Genomic DNA, 6,000 nt, shown 5'->3' with positions numbered 1-6,000 from the left:
GTGTCGCTGTGGCCCTGCGAGCACCCGACCTCGCGCCCCAAGCATCAGCTCAGTCTGTTTTCAATCAACGCGTTGTCATTTTTTTTTTACTCCCTCGAGGCCCCAGGGGTGTGCGAGGAATTTTTATATCTTGAGAAATCCTGTGATCCAGCTGCCCTTTGTTGGCCCGGCTGGAGAGAAGGAAGGCTGTGATTGCTCGTGCCAGCCCCCTAGGCAGGGGACCGTGGGGGCAGAGTCTTCAGGCCACCAGCTGGCCACCTTGCAGGGTCTTTGCTCTGTGCTCTTCCTGGGAGCAGCCCTGGCTCTCCCCGCTGCCTTCTCACCTCCTCCCCTCCTCCCACCCCTTTAAGGGCACTAAAGACTTCCTAGCTGCTCCGTGATGTGAAGGACTCCATCCTGGAAACCTCATACATGGCACCCAAATGAGCTTCTGCATAAACCAGGTTGTGGATTCTTTCTTGGCCGTCTCCTAAAGCTAACCTTGGCCCTGCCCTCCCATCCTCCAAAGCAATCAAAAGATTTTTAAAATTTAAGGGGGGATGGAGGGAGGGGAGGGCAGGGAGGGAGAGAGGGAGGGAGGGAGAGGGAGGAAGGGAGAGGAAGAGAGAGAGAGAGAGAAAGAGAGAGAGAAAGAGAGGGAGAGAGAGAGAGAAAGAGAGGGAGAGAGAGAGGGAGAGAGAGAGAGTGGGAGGGAGAGGGAGAGAGAGAGAGAGAGAGAGAGAGAGAGAGAGAGAGAGAGAGGGAGGGAGAGGGAGAGAGGGAGAGAGAGCGAATACAGCAGGTAAATCACTTGTTCTGGAGGCATCTGACCTGGGTTTGGATCCCGAGAACCACCTAGGGTCCCACAAACTCACCGGGAATGATCTCTGAGCACAGAGTCAGGAGAAAGCCCTGAGCCCAGCCAGGTGTGCCCCCTCTCCCCCCGAATAAATAAATAAATAAATAAATATGTAAACACACTGGGTGAAAGTAAAAAGAGGCTGTCCCATCTTGCTAGGAATTTCAAACAAGATACCTAAAGGACTTAGACATCACCCCTGTTTTCAGGTGCCACCTTCACCGGCTGTTTGATAGATCGGAGCAAACCTTACACTACTTACTACCCAAGAGACCTTTGTCGGTCTCGCTTCCTTTCCTTTGTTATTTTTGTTTGTTTGGGGGACTACACTCAGAGGTGCTCTGGGGCTACTCCTTGTTCGGTGCTTGGGGGACTCTCCTGGCAATGTTCGCAGGACCAAACTAGGGCCTCCCCCACCCAGGTGTGTGCCCCAGCTCTCTTGAGGCCCAGGCTTCCCTTTCTGGAACTCAATTTTTCATAGGTAAACCAGATATCTTATGCACATAAAAAAGGACCCCATGGGACTGGGCACATGGAAAATATTCTATAATAAATGCAAAGTGATTTCAGATACTGAGGCACACATCAGCATGCAGAACACCAAACGAAGGCAGAGAATTTGGGGTCCTTCTGACTCTGTGGCAATTAAGGTGGGGCATTAAGTAAACAAAAAATCCTCGGGAATACACCCAGAGATGCCAAGAGGATTGGTATTCCAATCCTCTCCGACGTACAGTGAGAGCGTTGCTCAAGTCCCCCTAGGTGCGGTCCCGTTCAGTATGGACCCATTCTGCACCTCTGTATGGACCCCGCCTGGCAAGAGTCCTGGCTAGCTGCCCAGGGGTCTCTTGTGGGTGGAGCATGAGGGGAACTTCCTCTAGGGTTATTACAGCAAATTCAGGTCCCAGGACCGGCCTGCTGCGTTGGTGTTTTGAGGGTGGCCACTAGGCGGAAGCATGACCGGAGCGCTACCTGGCAGCTGGTTTCTCCTCTCTGATGGTCTTGAGCTCCCAGAAAGCTTGGGGAAAGGTGGAAAGAAAAGCTGGTCTTGGGGGCTGGAGTGATAGCACAGCGGGTAGGGCGTTTGCCTTGCACGCGGCTGACCCGGGTTCGAATCCCAGCATCCCATATGGTCCCCTGAGCACCGCCAGGGGTGATTCCTGAGTGCATGAGCCAGGAGTGACCCCTGTGCATCGCCAGGTGTGACCCAAAAAGCAAAAAAAGAAAAAAAAGAAAAGCTGGTCTTCCCGGGGGGGGGGGCACTTTCCGGACCCCCTCCCTGGAAGCAAAGGGCAAAGAGAAGAGTTGCGCCCCTGCTGGTCATCAGTAGGAACTGCAGTCTGCAGCCTTCCACGCCCCCCCCCCCCCGCCCCCACGCCCTCAGGCCAGAGATTCTGATAAACCCAATCAGTTTGTTTCTTTGGGTCACTCCCAGCGCAGTCTGGGGGCTTCTCCTAGCACATAGCGCCAGGTCACTCCTAGCAGTGTGTAGGATGCTTTCAGCAAAGCACACTAACCCTGTGCGCTTTCTCCCCATCTGACTCCAGGGGTCACCTGATCTAGTCTGTATTTTTTTTTTTTGGAAGGCCAGGTCGGGCTCACAGCTGGTGCTGACCTCTGTTACTCGGGAGCACACAGGTGCAGAATGGGAACAGAATGAGAAAAGAATCTGCCTTTCACACAGCCCAAAGTTGCCTGTACTAAGCTCTGCCAGGTTGTGAGCACCCAAGGGGCAGTTCAGATCTCAGATCTGTTTTGTTTTTCTGTGGAGAGGGGAGGGTGTGGAAGGGACACACCCTCAGGGCAAACCTAACCCCACACCCCTGGGGCTAGGCCGGCTGGAGCTGGAGAATTCTAGGAAAGGCGGAAGCTACCGCACTACCTCAGTTGGGACTTCTCACTTGCGGGTTTTCAGCCCTGAGGAAACTCTGCATGGCTGGTGAGACTGTAAATGCTGTAGCTGCGGTGGAAAACAGCCTAACAGTCGCTAAACAGTGAAAATAGAACTGCGTGACACTCAGCAGTTCCAGTCCCCTAGACCCAGGAGAAATGAGAACCTTCTGTCCACAGAAGGATATGAGTAAGCACCAATGCTCACTACAGTGTTATCCGTGACAGCCAAAAGCTGAACACCACCACCACCAGCTCATAGGTGGGTAAACAAAACGTGGTACAACCATATCGTTTAAATAGAACATTATGTGGCCACTAAAAAAAAGAAATCGTAGCTGGGGATATAGTTGAATGCACTGAAAGCTTGAGTTCAATTCCTAGTGTCATATGGTTCCCTGAGCACTGCTGGGTGTGGTCCAAAAGTCAAAGAGAGAGAGAGAGCGATAAAGAGAGAGAGAGAAAGAGAGAGAGAGGAATAAAAAAAGGAAGAAAGAAAAGAAAGCAAGCCGGACCATTATCTGCTACAAAATACATAGAAGAATTTCAGAAAAATATTATTTTATGTGAAATAAGCCAGACACAAAGGGACAGACATGATTCTATTTATATTGTAAAGTCTAGAGCAGGCAAATCAACAGCGAGAGACAGTAGGTTAGTGTGTGCAGGACCAGAGATGGAGGACTGAGTCTGCGGGTACTGAGTTTAGTTGGGAGTGATGAAAGCGTTTTAGAACGAGACCGTGGGGGCTGGCGGCACAACTCTGGGAAGATACCGAAACCCCGCTGAATGTATTATGTCATTATGAAATGACAGTACAAACAATCCCATTGTTACCCCCCAAATAGGACGGCTCAGCCTGCCAGCTGGAGTGTTCTCTGCCCGTGGAGCGGCAGATGAGCGGGGCAGCACCTCGCCCATAAATCAGGCTAACGAGGTGCCCTCCCCCAGCCACGCCTGCTCCCGCACGACTGCAGCCGCCGCTGCTCCTGGTCTCTGAGCCCCACAGAAACCCAAAGGGCTTCTGAGCGTGCTGAGGACCGAGCCGGGGACAGGCTGGACATTGGCGCCCCCCACCCCCTCCCCACTAGGCACAGTGCTCAGGGAATGCCAAGCTCCCGAGTGGCATCGTCTGGGTGGGGCACCAAGGTTCCTATTTTCCAGAAATCTTAGACTGATGATGTTGGCTGCACCCCTGGGGGGTTGGTAGGACAGAGCGTTCTTCGTGGGGACTGTCGTTCCCCACCCCACCCCCACCCCAATCTCATCAGAGGGCTTCCGAGGCACTCCTCTCTCATTCGCCTCTCCGAAGACACATTTCCAATCTCAAAGATACTTTGGGGAGTCTTGTTAGGGCAAAAGTGGAGTTTTTCTGAGCTCCTGGGTTCTTGAGAATTGAACGAAAGATTTGCATGCAAAAACTCAGAAGTTCAGTTGAGGTCTATTTACAGTTCAAGAGATGGGTCCAAGTCCCTTCCCCAGGTCCGGGTCTCTTCTTTGACCTATGAATGGTGTCATGCAGCCTGTCTTTAAGACACCCCAAGACCTGTCCCTTGCCAGGGGCTTCCTTTTACCTGCTGCTACCCCCCACCCCCAGACATTCATTACCTATTTGACTAGAGAGGTTTTTGGTAGGTGAGACTTAAACTGTCCAACTTAGCTAGTCCACCTGATGCTCCACTGCTCCACTCTGACTGTATCAGGTGAAAAAAGGAAAGAAAAACGTTTTACCCCAGAACTCAGGTCTCCCTGTGAAAGATATTGAATCCAACGACTCTTTCATCCTGAGCACTGATCTAGAGCTTAGACCAAACCTTCTTATGCTGTGCACAACAAATGTCCTTATGATTTATTACCAGTAAATATCTATTTATATCCTAGTTTAGTTACCTATATGCCCTGGGTGATGTAAAAATTTCCCAGATGAGGGACTGGGGGCTGGAGCGATAGCACAGCGGTAGGGCATTTGCCTTTCACACGGCTGACCCATGTTCGATTCCTCGCCCCTCTCGGAGAGCCTGGCAAGCTACCAAGAGTATCATGCCTGCACAGCAGAGCCTGGCAATCTACCCGTGCATATTGGATATGTCAAAAACAGTAACAATAAGTCTCACAATGAGAGACGTTACTGGTGCCCGCTCAAGCAAATCAATGAGCAACGGGATGACAGTGACAGTGAGGGTCTGGAGAGAGTACTTGCCTTATAAGTGGCTGACCTGGGTTTGATCCACAGCTTCCCATATAGTCCCCTGAACCCTGCTAGGAGTGATCCTGGAGCACAGAGCCAGGAGTAAGCCCTGAGCACTGCTTGATGTGACCCTTCAGTTGTTTTTCCTCAGGTGCCAAGAGGCCTCATGGAGGAAAGTTTGTGTGGGCCTGGTCTGGAGCGGTGCTCAGGACAGGAAATCCCTACAATGTCTGCCAGGGGAGAAAGCGCCTGAACTCAGACCAAGGGTACACTGCCAGGCCTGTTTCCTTGAAGCCTGTCTGGAATCTTGAGGGAAAGTTGGGAATCACAGAAACACGGAGGGCGGGGCTAGGGCTAGAGTGACAGCACAGCGGGTAGGGTGTTTGCCTTGCATGCGGCTGGCCCTGGTTCAATTCCCAGCATCCCATATGGTCCCCTGAGCACCACCAGGAGTAATTTCTGGGTGTAGAGTCAGGAGTAACCCTTGTGCATTGCCAGGTGTGACCCAAAAGGGAAAAAAAAAGAAAGAAAAGAAAAAAGAAATATGGAGGGTTCCCCCCGAACCCCAGCTCCCAGTCATCATCCCAAAGCAAAGCATACCATGGACCTGGCAAAGAGCAGAGAACTCTTTGTGTCCACAGAAATTCTGTATCTGTGGCAGCTCTGCTGAATGAGGCTCTCTGAGCCACAGGCTACTTCTGGCCACTCCAAAGCCAAGTGTGTGGGAGCAGGACCACTGAGCAAGCGGCGTGGCCCCCCACCCCAAACCCGACCTCCCACCCCATACACACACAACACCACCATTGTAAATTGTAGGCCATTAGGATCAACACAAGTACCACATCCATGACAAAGAAGGGGAGTGGGGAGGAGGCATGCAAATCAATCCAGCGAAATTCTGCACCGGTAGCTTCCGCTGACAGACCGGTCTCTGGGGCCACCTTGTCCAGCATGGAGACAGGCCTGGCTAGAAAACCTCCAAACCCTCTGCTGCCCGCTGGAGCCAGCCACCGCCAGCCCATGTTCACATTAACCGCCTCAGAGCTGACTGACTGGGCTCTCTGCCCTGTGAGGCCTGTCTGAG

The sequence above is a fragment of the Sorex araneus genome, chromosome 1, assembly GCF_027595985.1.
Source record: "Sorex araneus isolate mSorAra2 chromosome 1, mSorAra2.pri, whole genome shotgun sequence".
NCBI lineage: Eukaryota > Metazoa > Chordata > Mammalia > Eulipotyphla > Soricidae > Sorex > Sorex araneus.
The sequence above is the reverse complement of the archived record's forward strand: the minus strand, read 5'-3'. Positions refer to the sequence as shown.